This window comes from Microcebus murinus, chromosome 16, assembly GCF_040939455.1.
Source record: "Microcebus murinus isolate Inina chromosome 16, M.murinus_Inina_mat1.0, whole genome shotgun sequence".
In the NCBI taxonomy this organism is placed as follows: Eukaryota; Metazoa; Chordata; class Mammalia; order Primates; family Cheirogaleidae; genus Microcebus; species Microcebus murinus.
The window spans coordinates 56,058,598-56,073,858 of NC_134119.1; the positions used below are offsets into that span (position 1 = coordinate 56,058,598).

The window sequence follows — 15,261 nt, forward strand, 5'->3', positions numbered from 1 at the left end:
TGGACTGGGCCACAGGAGGACACGGAGGAGGGTCCCGGCCCCCACGAAGCGGTGCCGGCAGTTCTCCACGGGCTTGGGCGTTTTCCAGAGGTAGGAGATGGAGGGGACTGATTTCTTCAGCGCCCCCCAAACCACGCCACCCCACCCCACCCCACCCATGGGACACATCCCCAGAGAGAGACGCCCCATACACTGGCTGTGCCCCAGCCCTGGCCCGGGGGAATAGGCGGCAGCCCACCCACAGGGCGAGGGAAGGGGGGCGCAGCTGAAAGGGGTTGTGGGGGAGGGCGGCCCCTGGCTGGGGTCAAAGGGCGAGCGTCCCGCGCGTGCGCAGTCAGCGGCAGCGACGCGCTGGGGGTGGGCAGCGGGTAGGTGAAGGAGGCCGGGCGAGGAGACGAGGGGGGCTGGGAGGGCTCCACCTTGGCGAGTCCAGCCGTGGAGGCGCATGTTGTGTGAGTGTGAGTGAGTGTGTGTGTGTGTGTATAGAGAGACAGCCCCCCACCCCGCCCCGCCCCGCCCCGCCCATCACCCCCGTCCCTGGGAGCCCGCGGGACCTGGCCGGCGAACTCAAACGGCCCGGCCCGGCCCGGCGCGGGGCCTGGGGCGGGAGGCGGCGGCGGGGAAGCCCAGAGAGGCTCGGCTTCTCGAGCGGGGCAGGGGCGCCCTCCGCCGCCGTCTAGGGCCACACCACCCTGAACGCCCCCGATCTCGTCTGGTCTCGGAAGCTAAGCAGGGTCGGGCCTGGTTAGTACTTGGATGGGAGACCGCCTCGGAATACCGGGTGCCACAGGCTGCTGCTTTTTTTTTTTTTTTTTTTTTCTTGCCTCTTGTTCTGTCCCCTTTCTGGGAGCGCGGCGGCGGCCCGGGGTGGGGGTCACCCCCACCCTCAGCGCCCGCGCGGTGCCTGGCGCCCCAGCCCGCACCGTGTGGCCTCCTCTTGTCCCAAGCCGCGACACCGCGGCCACGCGGCAGCATGCGTGGCATCTGGACTGTCAGGTCTCAGACCAAAGGTCTGCTCTGTGGGAACCGACACGCTGGAGGAAACCTTGAGAGTCTGAGAGGGGAGGGAGTTCCAGAAGAAGGCCAGGATGTCATTTTGAGGGAGTATGTGACCAGAACTCGTCCCGTTGCTTTTGGGGTTCTATGGGCTACACGCAGGAATCTTTGGTGGTGGCACCTGATGTTGGGGGATCCGGAGTCACACCCAGACCTGCTCCACAGGCCTCCTTTTACCTTTCTCTTCGGATTCATTATTTTTAAAAAGTGTCTCTTACCTCTAGGATTGCATTTTCTTTTCACTCTCTTTTCAAGCAGATGATGGGAGTACAAGTATTCAGGTGACATGTGTTGCCCGTGCCCCCCTCCCCCCTGTGTTCTTTTTTTTTTTTTTTTTTTGAGACAGAGTCTCGTTTTGCTGCCCAGGCTAGAGTGAGTGCCATGGCGTCAGTCTAGCTCACAGCAACCTCAATCTCCGGGCTCAAGCAATCCTGCTGCCTCAGCCTCCCGAGTAGTTGGGACTACAGGCATGCACCACCACGCCCGGCTGTGTTTTTCTATATATATTAGTTGGCCAATTAATTTCTTTCTATTTTTAGTAGAGACGGGGTCTCGCTCTTGCTCAGGCTGGTTTCGAACTCCTGACCTGGAGCAATCCGCCCGCCTCGGCCTCCCAGAGAGCTAGGATTACAGGCGTGAGCCACCGCGCCCGGCCCCCACTGTGTTCTTATTCATATACCTCTCATGTTGTTCCAGCGTATTGTGGGGGTACCAATGTTAAGGTCGGGTGCCTTGCCCTCTCCAAGCCTCCCCCCTCGGGTCAGAGCTTCAAGTGCGCCCATCCCCCAGTCGGTGCGCACCCACCCCATGCCTAATGGATGTGTATGCCCCTCCCCTCCCCCCACCCGCCCGCCCGACACCCACCCGATGAAGGTGATTCCTCTCTGTCCACTTAGGCGTCCATCCGTTCGTACCAGTTTGCTGGTGAGCGCGCTCACGTGGTGCCCGTGTGTCCATTCTTGGGATACTTGGCTTACTGGAACGGGTTCCAGCTCTGGCCAGGAGAACACGAGAGGCGCCCTCTCACCGCTGCTCCTCACAGCCGAATGGCACTCCGTGGTGTCCACGCGCCACATTTTATTGATGCACTCCTGGATGGATGGGCACTCGGGTCGCTTCCACGTCTTTGGGATTGTGAATTGTGCCCTAACTGTAACCCTAACCCTTACCCAGCCCGTCTCCTCTGCCCCTGCCTGACGCACTCCTCCCCGGCCAGGCCCGTCACTGTCCTGGGCCCCCGCCTGACCGGCTCCTCCCCGCCCGGCCGGTCACCGTCCTCTGCCCCTGCCTGACACGCTCCTTCCCGCCCGGCCTCTCACCGTCCTCGGCCCCTGCCTGACCGGCTCCTCCGTCGCCTGGGCCTTCCAAGGGCTTGGTGTGGATGCTGCTTCCAGGAAGCCCTCCAGAAACCCGGCAGCAGGGTGGCCGCAGCAGTCTCCAGCAGCCGTCCCTAAGTCGCGTGAGTGCGGGGGACGTGCCCCCGCTGTGCCGCGGGGGCCCAGCCTGGTGTCTTCCCTGAGGCCCTGCGGCTGCCGGCTGGGCTGCGGCTCCCCGCAAGGGGAGAGCCGCGGAGGTGGGGACCGCCTCCTGATGGGGACGTACACGCAGCTCTCCACGTCGGATTCCGGGGCTCTCTGTCCTGCCCGAAGGCCCAGCTGGCCTGCGGGTCCTTAGAGTGGCAAAAACCTCCGAAAACTGAGACTGAGGGTCCGGTGGGTGTCTGCACTTTTGTGCTGGGCACCCCAGGGAGGCCCGGGGGCTGGCTGGACAACGCGGTCTGCTCGGCCGCGGGGGGGGGGGTTGGAGGAGCAACTGATGCCCTTTGCACTTTGGGTAGCAAGAGTCTGAGGTGTCTCTGAGCCCTGTGCCCTGTGGGGGCGGGGCGGGGGGGAGGAGGAGGAGGAGGAGGAGGAGGAGGAGGTGGGAAGGGCCGGGGCCTGCAGTCCTGTTCCCGGGGTGGCACGGCAAGTGGCTTCTTCCACAGGCTGCTTGGCCTGGGCTCCCTGCACCTGGGCCTTTGGAGGACCGGCCCTGTGCTTGCCAACACTTCCTGCAGGGACCCAGAGCTGGGAGGTGGCATCTCTCAGCCCTGGGTCGGGCAGAGCCCCAGCGGGCCATGCCCACAACCTCTCTCAGCACCGGTCCCCCAGAAGGCTCCTTTGGGACCAGGATTCTCTTGCGGTGACTCTTTAAGGTCTGGCCCCTGGATGGAGGGGCACCAGGAGTAGAGGAGCAGGAAGGGGAAGGGGGTGGCCATGCGAGGGGACACTTTGAGGCCAAGTCCCAGCTTCAGCCTGATCCTCCTGGGAACCCCGCTCTGAGACAAGGAGCCGGGCTTCGCATTCCCACAGCAGCCAGTCGTGGGCTGAGGACACCTGGGGCGTTGGGAACTCCCTGGCTTCTCCTGGGTTTAACGTCTAGAGCTGCTTGTGAATCGCGCCGCCACACACACCCGAGCGCAGGTGTCTTCCGCACAGACTGCGGGCCTCGCTCTTCTGAATGCCGCTGGCTCGCCACCCACCCACGGGTGAACCTGGTCAGGGTGCTTTCTCTCAGGGGCAGACTCTTTTCCGGGCGGGCTACCGGTGTCTCTGTTTGCTCGTTTCTTTCTTCCATTTCGGGAAAGTCTTCCTTGCTGGGTGTGGAAATCTCCTATGCCTTCCCTCTCCTATTCTGTCAGCTTTAAAATTCTCTTTCAGTTGCCACCCTCACAGATGGATTAGGAAACTCTTTCCGGTGCACTCATTAGTGAAATGACCTCCAGGAAGCTGGAATCCAATATCTAATGGCCGATTTTTAGCGAGTCCACACGCCAGGGTGGTCGGGGTCCAATGCAGCCCCGGCCAGGCCCAGGCCCCTTGGACTGGGCCACAGGAGGACACGGAGGAGGGTCCCGGCCCCCACGAAGCGGTGCCGGCAGTTCTCCACGGGCTTGGGCGTTTTCCAGAGGTAGGAGATGGAGGGGACTGATTTCTTCAGCGCCCCCCAAACCACGCCACCCCACCCCACCCCACCCATGGGACACATCCCCAGAGAGAGACGCCCCATACACTGGCTGTGCCCCAGCCCTGGCCCGGGGGAATAGGCGGCAGCCCACCCACAGGGCGAGGGAAGGGGGGCGCAGCTGAAAGGGGTTGTGGGGGAGGGCGGCCCCTGGCTGGGGTCAAAGGGCGAGCGTCCCGCGCGTGCGCAGTCAGCGGCAGCGACGCGCTGGGGGTGGGCAGCGGGTAGGTGAAGGAGGCCGGGCGAGGAGACGAGGGGGGCTGGGAGGGCTCCACCTTGGCGAGTCCAGCCGTGGAGGCGCATGTTGTGTGAGTGTGAGTGAGTGTGTGTGTGTGTGTATAGAGAGACAGCCCCCCACCCCGCCCCGCCCCGCCCCGCCCATCACCCCCGTCCCTGGGAGCCCGCGGGACCTGGCCGGCGAACTCAAACGGCCCGGCCCGGCCCGGCGCGGGGCCTGGGGCGGGAGGCGGCGGCGGGGAAGCCCAGAGAGGCTCGGCTTCTCGAGCGGGGCAGGGGCGCCCTCCGCCGCCGTCTAGGGCCACACCACCCTGAACGCCCCCGATCTCGTCTGGTCTCGGAAGCTAAGCAGGGTCGGGCCTGGTTAGTACTTGGATGGGAGACCGCCTCGGAATACCGGGTGCCACAGGCTGCTGCTTTTTTTTTTTTTTTTTTTTCTTGCCTCTTGTTCTGTCCCCTTTCTGGGAGCGCGGCGGCGGCCCGGGGTGGGGGTCACCCCCACCCTCAGCGCCCGCGCGGTGCCTGGCGCCCCAGCCCGCACCGTGGGGCCTCCTCTTGTCCCAAGCCGCGACACCGCGGCCACGCGGCAGCATGCGTGGCATCTGGACTGTCAGGTCTCAGACCAAAGGTCTGCTCTGTGGGAACCGACACGCTGGAGGAAACCTTGAGAGTCTGAGAGGGGAGGGAGTTCCAGAAGAAGGCCAGGATGTCATTTTGAGGGAGTATGTGACCAGAACTCGTCCCGTTGCTTTTGGGGTTCTATGGGCTACACGCAGGAATCTTTGGTGGTGGCACCTGATGTTGGGGGATCCGGAGTCACACCCAGACCTGCTCCACAGGCCTCCTTTTACCTTTCTCTTCGGATTCATTATTTTTAAAAAGTGTCTCTTACCTCTAGGATTGCATTTTCTTTTCACTCTCTTTTCAAGCAGATGATGGGAGTACAAGTATTCAGGTGACATGTGTTGCCCGTGCCCCCCTCCCCCCTGTGTTCTTTTTTTTTTTTTTTTTTTGAGACAGAGTCTCGTTTTGCTGCCCAGGCTAGAGTGAGTGCCATGGCGTCAGTCTAGCTCACAGCAACCTCAATCTCCGGGCTCAAGCAATCCTGCTGCCTCAGCCTCCCGAGTAGTTGGGACTACAGGCATGCACCACCACGCCCGGCTGTGTTTTTCTATATATATTAGTTGGCCAATTAATTTCTTTCTATTTTTAGTAGAGACGGGGTCTCGCTCTTGCTCAGGCTGGTTTCGAACTCCTGACCTGGAGCAATCCGCCCGCCTCGGCCTCCCAGAGAGCTAGGATTACAGGCGTGAGCCACCGCGCCCGGCCCCCACTGTGTTCTTATTCATATACCTCTCATGTTGTTCCAGCGTATTGTGGGGGTACCAATGTTAAGGTCGGGTGCCTTGCCCTCTCCAAGCCTCCCCCCTCGGGTCAGAGCTTCAAGTGCGCCCATCCCCCAGTCGGTGCGCACCCACCCCATGCCTAATGGATGTGTATGCCCCTCCCCTCCCCCCACCCGCCCGCCCGACACCCACCCGATGAAGGTGATTCCTCTCTGTCCACTTAGGCGTCCATCCGTTCGTACCAGTTTGCTGGTGAGCGCGCTCACGTGGTGCCCGTGTGTCCATTCTTGGGATACTTGGCTTACTGGAACGGGTTCCAGCTCTGGCCAGGAGAACACGAGAGGCGCCCTCTCACCGCTGCTCCTCACAGCCGAATGGCACTCCGTGGTGTCCACGCGCCACATTTTATTGATGCACTCCTGGATGGATGGGCACTCGGGTCGCTTCCACGTCTTTGGGATTGTGAATTGTGCCCTAACTGTAACCCTAACCCTTACCCAGCCCGTCTCCTCTGCCCCTGCCTGACGCACTCCTCCCCGGCCAGGCCCGTCACTGTCCTGGGCCCCCGCCTGACCGGCTCCTCCCCGCCCGGCCGGTCACCGTCCTCTGCCCCTGCCTGACACGCTCCTTCCCGCCCGGCCTCTCACCGTCCTCGGCCCCTGCCTGACCGGCTCCTCCGTCGCCTGGGCCTTCCAAGGGCTTGGTGTGGATGCTGCTTCCAGGAAGCCCTCCAGAAACCCGGCAGCAGGGTGGCCGCAGCAGTCTCCAGCAGCCGTCCCTAAGTCGCGTGAGTGCGGGGGACGTGCCCCCGCTGTGCCGCGGGGGCCCAGCCTGGTGTCTTCCCTGAGGCCCTGCGGCTGCCGGCTGGGCTGCGGCTCCCCGCAAGGGGAGAGCCGCGGAGGTGGGGACCGCCTCCTGATGGGGACGTACACGCAGCTCTCCACGTCGGATTCCGGGGCTCTCTGTCCTGCCCGAAGGCCCAGCTGGCCTGCGGGTCCTTAGAGTGGCAAAAACCTCCGAAAACTGAGACTGAGGGTCCGGTGGGTGTCTGCACTTTTGTGCTGGGCACCCCAGGGAGGCCCGGGGGCTGGCTGGACAACGCGGTCTGCTCGGCCGCGGGGGGGGGGTTGGAGGAGCAACTGATGCCCTTTGCACTTTGGGTAGCAAGAGTCTGAGGTGTCTCTGAGCCCTGTGCCCTGTGGGGGCGGGGCGGGGGGGAGGAGGAGGAGGAGGAGGAGGAGGAGGAGGTGGGAAGGGCCGGGGCCTGCAGTCCTGTTCCCGGGGTGGCACGGCAAGTGGCTTCTTCCACAGGCTGCTTGGCCTGGGCTCCCTGCACCTGGGCCTTTGGAGGACCGGCCCTGTGCTTGCCAACACTTCCTGCAGGGACCCAGAGCTGGGAGGTGGCATCTCTCAGCCCTGGGTCGGGCAGAGCCCCAGCGGGCCATGCCCACAACCTCTCTCAGCACCGGTCCCCCAGAAGGCTCCTTTGGGACCAGGATTCTCTTGCGGTGACTCTTTAAGGTCTGGCCCCTGGATGGAGGGGCACCAGGAGTAGAGGAGCAGGAAGGGGAAGGGGGTGGCCATGCGAGGGGACACTTTGAGGCCAAGTCCCAGCTTCAGCCTGATCCTCCTGGGAACCCCGCTCTGAGACAAGGAGCCGGGCTTCGCATTCCCACAGCAGCCAGTCGTGGGCTGAGGACACCTGGGGCGTTGGGAACTCCCTGGCTTCTCCTTGGTTTAACATCTAGAGCTGCTTGTGAATCGCGCCGCCACACACACCCGAGCGCAGGTGTCTTCCGCACAGACTGCGGGCCTCGCTCTTCTGAATGCCGCTGGCTCGCCACCCACCCACGGGTGAACCTGGTCAGGGTGCTTTCTCTCAGGGGCAGACTCTTTTCCGGGCGGGCTACCGGTGTCTCTGTTTGCTCGTTTCTTTCTTCCATTTCGGGAAAGTCTTCCTTGCTGGGTGTGGAAATCTCCTATGCCTTCCCTCGCCTATTCTGTCAGCTTTAAAATTCTCTTTCAGTTGCCACCCTCACAGATGGATTAGGAAACTCTTTCCGGTGCACTCATTAGTGAAATGACCTCCAGGAAGCTGGAATCCAATATCTAATGGCCGATTTTTAGCGAGTCCACACGCCAGGGTGGTCGGGGTCCAATGCAGCCCCGGCCAGGCCCAGGCCCCTTGGACTGGGCCACAGGAGGACACGGAGGAGGGTCCCGGCCCCCACGAAGCGGTGCCGGCAGTTCTCCACGGGCTTGGGCGTTTTCCAGAGGTAGGAGATGGAGGGGACTGATTTCTTCAGCGCCCCCCAAACCACGCCACCCCACCCCACCCCACCCATGGGACACATCCCCAGAGAGAGACGCCCCATACACTGGCTGTGCCCCAGCCCTGGCCCGGGGGAATAGGCGGCAGCCCACCCACAGGGCGAGGGAAGGGGGGCGCAGCTGAAAGGGGTTGTGGGGGAGGGCGGCCCCTGGCTGGGGTCAAAGGGCGAGCGTCCCGCGCGTGCGCAGTCAGCGGCAGCGACGCGCTGGGGGTGGGCAGCGGGTAGGTGAAGGAGGCCGGGCGAGGAGACGAGGGGGGCTGGGAGGGCTCCACCTTGGCGAGTCCAGCCGTGGAGGCGCATCTTGTGTGAGTGTGAGTGAGTGTGAGTGTGTGTGTGTGTGTATAGAGAGACAGCCCCCCACCCCGCCCCGCCCCGCCCCGCCCCGCCCATCACCCCCGTCCCTGGGAGCCCGCGGGACCTGGCCGGCGAACTCAAACGGCCCGGCCCGGCCCGGCACGGGGCCTGGGGCGGGAGGCGGCGGCGGGGAAGCCCAGAGAGGCTCGGCTTCTCGAGCGGGGCAGGGGCGCCCTCCGCCGCCGTCTAGGGCCACACCACCCTGAACGCCCCCGATCTCGTCTGGTCTCGGAAGCTAAGCAGGGTCGGGCCTGGTTAGTACTTGGATGGGAGACCGCCTGGGAATACCAGGTGCCACAGGCTGCTGCTTTTTTTTTTTTTTTGCCTCTTGTTCTGTCCCCTTTCTGGGAGCGCGGCGGCGGCCCGGGGTGGGGGTCACCCCCACCCTCAGCGCCCGCGCGGTGCCTGGCGCCCCAGCCCGCACCGTGGGGCCTCCTCTTGTCCCAAGCCGCGACACCGCGGCCACGCGGCAGCATGCGTGGCATCTGGACTGTCAGGTCTCAGACCAAAGGTCTGCTCTGTGGGAACCGACACGCTGGAGGAAACCTTGAGAGTCTGAGAGGGGAGGGAGTTCCAGAAGAAGGCCAGGATGTCATTTTGAGGGAGTATGTGACCAGAACTCGTCCCGTTGCTTTTGGGGTTCTATGGGCTACACGCAGGAATCTTTGGTGGTGGCACCTGATGTTGGGGGATCCGGAGTCACACCCAGACCTGCTCCACAGGCCTCCTTTTACTTTTCTCTTCGGATTCATTATTTTTAAAAAGTGTCTCTTACCTCTAGGATTGCATTTTCTTTTCTCTCTCTTTTCAAGCAGATGATGGGAGTACAAGTATTCAGGTGACATGTGTTGCCCGTGCCGCCCTCCCCCCTGTGTTCTTTTTTTTTTTTTTTTGAGACAGAGTCTCGTTTTGCTGCCCAGGCTAGAGTGAGTGCCATGGCGTCAGCCTAGCTCACAGCAACCTCAATCTCCGGGCTCAAGCAATCCTGCTGCCTCAGCCTCCCGAGTAGTTGGGACTACAGGCATGCACCACCACGCCCGGCTGTGTTTTTCTATATATATTAGTTGGCCAATTAATTTCTTTCTATTTTTAGTAGAGACGGGGTCTCGCTCTTGCTCAGGCTGGTTTCGAACTCCTGACCTGGAGCAATCCGCCCGCCTCGGCCTCCCAGAGAGCTAGGATTACAGGCGTGAGCCACCGCGCCCGGCCCCCCCTGTGTTCTTATTCATATACCTCTCATGTTGTTCCAGCGTATTGTGGGGGTACCAATGTTAAGGTCGGGTGCCTTGCCCTCTCCAAGCCTCCCCCCTCGGGTCAGAGCTTCAAGTGCGCCCATCCCCCAGTCGGTGCGCACCCACCCCATGCCTAATGGATGTGTATGCCCCTCCCCTCCCCCCACCCGCCCGCCCGACACCCACCCGATGAAGGTGATTCCTCTCTGTCCACTTAGGCGTCCATCCGTTCGTACCAGTTTGCTGGTGAGCGCGCTCACGTGGTGCCCGTGTGTCCATTCTTGGGATACTTGGCTTACTGGAACGGGTTCCAGCTCTGGCCAGGAGAACACGAGAGGCGCCCTCTCACCGCTGCTCCTCACAGCCGAATGGCACTCCGTGGTGTCCACGCGCCACATTTTATTGATGCACTCCTGGATGGATGGGCACTCGGGTCGCTTCCACGTCTTTGGGATTGTGAATTGTGCCCTAACTGTAACCCTAATCCTTACCCAGCCCGTCTCCTCTGCCCCTGCCTGACGCACTCCTCCCCGGCCAGGCCCGTCACTGTCCTGGGCCCCCGCCTGACCGGCTCCTCCCCGCCCGGCCGGTCACCGTCCTCTGCCCCTGCCTGACACGCTCCTTCCCGCCCGGCCTCTCACCGTCCTCGGCCCCTGCCTGACCGGCTCCTCCGTCGCCTGGGCCTTCCAAGGGCTTGGTGTGGATGCTGCTTCCAGGAAGCCCTCCAGAAACCCGGCAGCAGGGTGGCCGCAGCAGTCTCCAGCAGCCGTCCCTAAGTCGCGTGAGTGCGGGGGACGTGCCCCCGCTGTGCCGCGGGGGCCCAGCCTGGTGTCTTCCCTGAGGCCCTGCGGCTGCCGGCTGGGCTGCGGCTCCCCGCAAGGGGAGAGCCGCGGAGGTGGGGACCGCCTCCTGATGGGGACGTACACGCAGCTCTCCACGTCGGATTCCGGGGCTCTCTGTCCTGCCCGAAGGCCCAGCTGGCCTGCGGGTCCTTAGAGTGGCAAAAACCTCCGAAAACTGAGACTGAGGGTCCGGTGGGTGTCTGCACTTTTGTGCTGGGCACCCCAGGGAGGCCCGGGGGCTGGCTGGACAACGCGGTCTGCTGGGCCGCGGGGGGGGGGGTTGGAGGAGCAACTGATGCCCTTTGCACTTTGGGTAGCAAGAGTCTGAGGTGTCTCTGAGCCCTGTGCCCTGTGGGGGCGGGGCGGGGGGGAGGAGGAGGAGGAGGAGGAGGAGGAGGAGGTGGGAAGGGCCGGGGCCTGCAGTCCTGTTCCCGGGGTGGCACGGCAAGTGGCTTCTTCCACAGGCTGCTTGGCCTGGGCTCCCTGCACCTGGGCCTTTGGAGGACCGGCCCTGTGCTTGCCAACACTTCCTGCAGGGACCCAGAGCTGGGAGGTGGCATCTCTCAGCCCTGGGTCGGGCAGAGCCCCAGCGGGCCATGCCCACAACCTCTCTCAGCACCGGTCCCCCAGAAGGCTCCTTTGGGACCAGGATTCTCTTGCGGTGACTCTTTAAGGTCTGGCCCCTGGATGGAGGGGCACCAGGAGTAGAGGAGCAGGAAGGGGAAGGGGGTGGCCATGCGAGGGGACACTTGGAGGCCAAGTCCCAGCTTCAGCCTGATCCTCCTGGGAACCCCGCTCTGAGACAAGGAGCCGGGCTTCGCATTCCCACAGCAGCCAGTCGTGGGCTGAGGACACCTGGGGCGTTGGGAACTCCCTGGCTTCTCCTTGGTTTAACATCTAGAGCTGCTTGTGAATCGCGCCGCCACACACACCCGAGCGCAGGTGTCTTCCGCACAGACTGCGGGCCTCGCTCTTCTGAATGCCGCTAGCTCGCCACCCACCCACGGGTGAACCTGGTCAGGGTGCTTTCTCTCAGGGGCAGACTCTTTTCCGGGCGGGCTACCGGTGTCTCTGTTTGCTCGTTTCTTTCTTCCATTTCGGGAAAGTCTTCCTTGCTGGGTGTGGAAATCTCCTATGCCTTCCCTCGCCTATTCTGTCAGCTTTAAAATTCTCTTTCAGTTGCCACCCTCACAGATGGATTAGGAAACTCTTTCCGGTGCACTCATTAGTGAAATGACCTCAAGGAAGCTGGAATCCAATATCTAATGGCCGATTTTTAGCGAGTCCACACGCCAGGGTGGTCGGGGTCCAATGCAGCCCCGGCCAGGCCCAGGCCCCTTGGACTGGGCCACAGGAGGACACGGAGGAGGGTCCCGGCCCCCACGAAGCGGTGCCGGCAGTTCTCCACGGGCTTGGGCGTTTTCCAGAGGTAGGAGATGGAGGGGACTGATTTCTTCAGCGCCCCCCAAACCACGCCACCCCACCCCACCCATGGGACACATCCCCAGAGAGAGACGCCCCATACACTGGCTGTGCCCCAGCCCTGGCCCGGGGGAATAGGCGGCAGCCCACCCACAGGGCGAGGGAAGGGGGGCGCAGCTGAAAGGGGTTGTGGGGGAGGGCGGCCCCTGGCTGGGGTCAAAGGGCGAGCGTCCCGCGCGTGCGCAGTCAGCGGCAGCGACGCGCTGGGGGTGGGCAGCGGGTAGGTGAAGGAGGCCGGGCGAGGAGACGAGGGGGGCTGGGAGGGCTCCACCTTGGCGAGTCCAGCCGTGGAGGCGCATCTTGTGTGAGTGTGAGTGAGTGTGAGTGTGTGTGTGTGTGTATAGAGAGACAGCCCCCCCGCCCCGCCCCGCCCCGCCCATCACCCCCGTCCCTGGGAGCCCGCGGGACCCGGCCGGCGAACTCAAACGGCCCAGCCCGGCCCGGCGCGGGGCCTGGGGCGGGAGGCGGCGGCGGGGAAGCCCAGAGAGGCTCGGCTTCTCGAGCGGGGCAGGGGCGCCCTCCGCCGCCGTCTAGGGCCACACCACCCTGAACGCCCCCGATCTCGTCTGGTCTCGGAAGCTAAGCAGGGTCGGGCCTGGTTAGTACTTGGATGGGAGACCGCCTCCGAATACCGGGTGCCACAGGCTGCTGCTTTTTTTTTTTTTTTTTTTTTTCTTGCCTCTTGTTCTGTCCCCTTTCTGGGAGCGCCGCGGCGGCCCGGGGTGGGGGTCACCCCCACCCTCAGCGCCCGCGCGGTGCCTGGCGCCCCAGCCCGCACCGTGGGGCCTCCTCTTGTCCCAAGCCGCGACACCGCGGCCACGCGGCAGCATGCGTGGCATCTGGACTGTCAGGTCTCAGACCAAAGGTCTGCTCTGTGGGAACCGACACGCTGGAGGAAACCTTGAGAGTCTGAGAGGGGAGGGAGTTCCAGAAGAAGGCCAGGATGTCATTTTGAGGGAGTATGTGACCAGAACTCGTCCCGTTGCTTTTGGGGTTCTATGGGCTACACGCAGGAATCTTTGGTGGTGGCACCTGATGTTGGGGGATCCGGAGTCACACCCAGACCTGCTCCACAGGCCTCCTTTTACTTTTCTCTTCGGATTCATTATTTTTAAAAAGTGTCTCTTATCTCTAGGATTGCATTTTCTTTTCTCTCTCTTTTCAAGCAGATGATGGGAGTACAAGTATTCAGGTGACATGTGTTGCCCGTGCCCCCCTCCCCCCTGTGTTCTTTTTTTTTTTTTTTTTTTTTGAGACAGAGTCTCGTTTTGCTGCCCAGGCTAGAGTGAGTGCCATGGCGTCAGTCTAGCTCACAGCAACCTCAATCTCCGGGCTCAAGCAATCCTGCTGCCTCAGCCTCCCGAGTAGTTGGGACTACAGGCATGCACCACCACGCCCGGCTGTGTTTTTCTATATATATTAGTTGGCCAATTAATTTCTTTCTATTTTTAGTAGAGACGGGGTCTCGCTCTTGCTCAGGCTGGTTTCGAACTCCTGACCTGGAGCAATCCGCCCGCCTCGGCCTCCCAGAGAGCTAGGATTACAGGCGTGAGCCACCGCGCCCGGCCCCCCCTGTGTTCTTATTCATATACCTCTCATGTTGTTCCAGCGTATTGTGGGGGTACCAATGTTAAGGTCGGGTGCCTTGCCCTCTCCAAGCCTCCCCCCTCGGGTCAGAGCTTCAAGTGCGCCCATCCCCCAGTCGGTGCGCACCCACCCCATGCCTAATGGATGTGTATGCCCCTCCCCTCCCCCCACCCGCCCGCCCGACACCCACCCGATGAAGGTGATTCCTCTCTGTCCACTTAGGCGTCCATCCGTTCGTACCAGTTTGCTGGTGAGCGCGCTCACGTGGTGCCCGTGTGTCCATTCTTGGGATTCTTGGCTTACTGGAACGGGTTCCAGCTCTGGCCAGGAGAACACGAGAGGCGCCCTCTCACCGCTGCTCCTCACAGCCGAATGGCACTCCGTGGTGTCCACGCGCCACATTTTATTGATGCACTCCTGGATGGATGGGCACTCGGGTCGCTTCCACGTCTTTGGGATTGTGAATTGTGCCCTAACTGTCACCCTAACCCTTACCCAGCCCGTCTCCTCTGCCCCTGCCTGACGCACTCCTCCCCGGCCAGGCCCGTCACTGTCCTGGGCCCCCGCCTGACCGGCTCCTCCCCGCCCGGCCGGTCACCGTCCTCTGCCCCTGCCTGACACGCTCCTTCCCGCCCGGCCTCTCACCGTCCTCGGCCCCTGCCTGACCGGCTCCTCCGTCGCCTGGGCCTTCCAAGGGCTTGGTGTGGATGCTGCTTCCAGGAAGCCCTCCAGAAACCCGGCAGCAGGGTGGCCGCAGCAGTCTCCAGCAGCCGTCCCTAAGTCGCGTGAGTGCGGGGGACGTGCCCCCGCTGTGCCGCGGGGGCCCAGCCTGGTGTCTTCCCTGAGGCCCTGCGGCTGCCGGCTGGGCTGCGGCTCCCCGCAAGGGGAGAGCCGCGGAGGTGGGGACCGCCTCCTGATGGGGACGTACACGCAGCTCTCCACGTCGGATTCCAGGGCTCTCTGTCCTGCCCGAAGGCCCAGCTGGCCTGCGGGTCCTTAGAGTGGCAAAAACCTCCGAAAACTGAGACTGAGGGTCCGGTGGGTGTCTGCACTTTTGTGCTGGGCACCCCAGGGAGGCCCGGGGGCTGGCTGGACAACGCGGTCTGCTCGGCCGCGGGGGGGGGGGGGTTGGAGGAGCAACTGATGCCCTTTGCACTTTGGGTAGCAAGAGTCTGAGGTGTCTCTGAGCCCTGTGCCCTGTGGGGGCGGGGCGGGGGGGAGGAGGAGGAGGAGGAGGAGGAGGAGGAGGTGGGAAGGGCCGGGGCCTGCAGTCCTGTTCCCGGGGTGGCACGGCAAGTGGCTTCTTCCACAGGCTGCTTGGCCTGGGCTCCCTGCACCTGGGCCTTTGGAGGACCGGCCCTGTGCTTGCCAACACTTCCTGCAGGGACCCAGAGCTGGGAGGTGGCATCTCTCAGCCCTGGGTCGGGCAGAGCCCCAGCGGGCCATGCCCACAACCTCTCTCAGCACCGGTCCCCCAGAAGGCTCCTTTGGGACCAGGATTCTCTTGCGGTGACTCTTTAAGGTCTGGCCCCTGGATGGAGGGGCACCAGGAGTAGAGGAGCAGGAAGGGGAAGGGGGTGGCCATGCGAGGGGACACTTTGAGGCCAAGTCCCAGCTTCAGCCTGATCCTCCTGGGAACCCCGCTCTGAGACAAGGAGCCGGGCTTCGCATTCCCACAGCAGCCAGTCGTGGGCTGAGGACACCTGGGGCGTTGGGAACTCCCTGGCTTCTCCTTGGTTTAACATCTAGAGCTGCTTGTGAATCGCGCCGCCACACACACCCGAGCGCA

The 15,261-nt window shown here is 63.3% G+C and overlaps 1 non-coding gene and 3 pseudogenes across 1 annotated transcript; all 4 read left to right on the forward strand.

Annotated features, from left to right (window-relative positions):
• The first annotated feature begins 674 nt into the window (after window positions 1-674).
• On the forward strand, window positions 675-793 carry LOC142861274 (uncharacterized; annotated as a pseudogene).
• Window positions 794-4,589: 3,796 nt separating this feature from the next.
• LOC142861275 (uncharacterized) lies at window positions 4,590-4,708 on the forward strand (annotated as a pseudogene).
• Window positions 4,709-8,513: 3,805 nt separating this feature from the next.
• LOC142861318 (5S ribosomal RNA) lies at window positions 8,514-8,632 on the forward strand. The gene has a single exon (XR_012912633.1). It is a non-coding gene; the product is annotated as a 5S ribosomal RNA (ribosomal RNA).
• Window positions 8,633-12,413: 3,781 nt separating this feature from the next.
• LOC142861347 (uncharacterized) lies at window positions 12,414-12,532 on the forward strand (annotated as a pseudogene).
• Window positions 12,533-15,261: the final 2,729 nt, after the last annotated feature.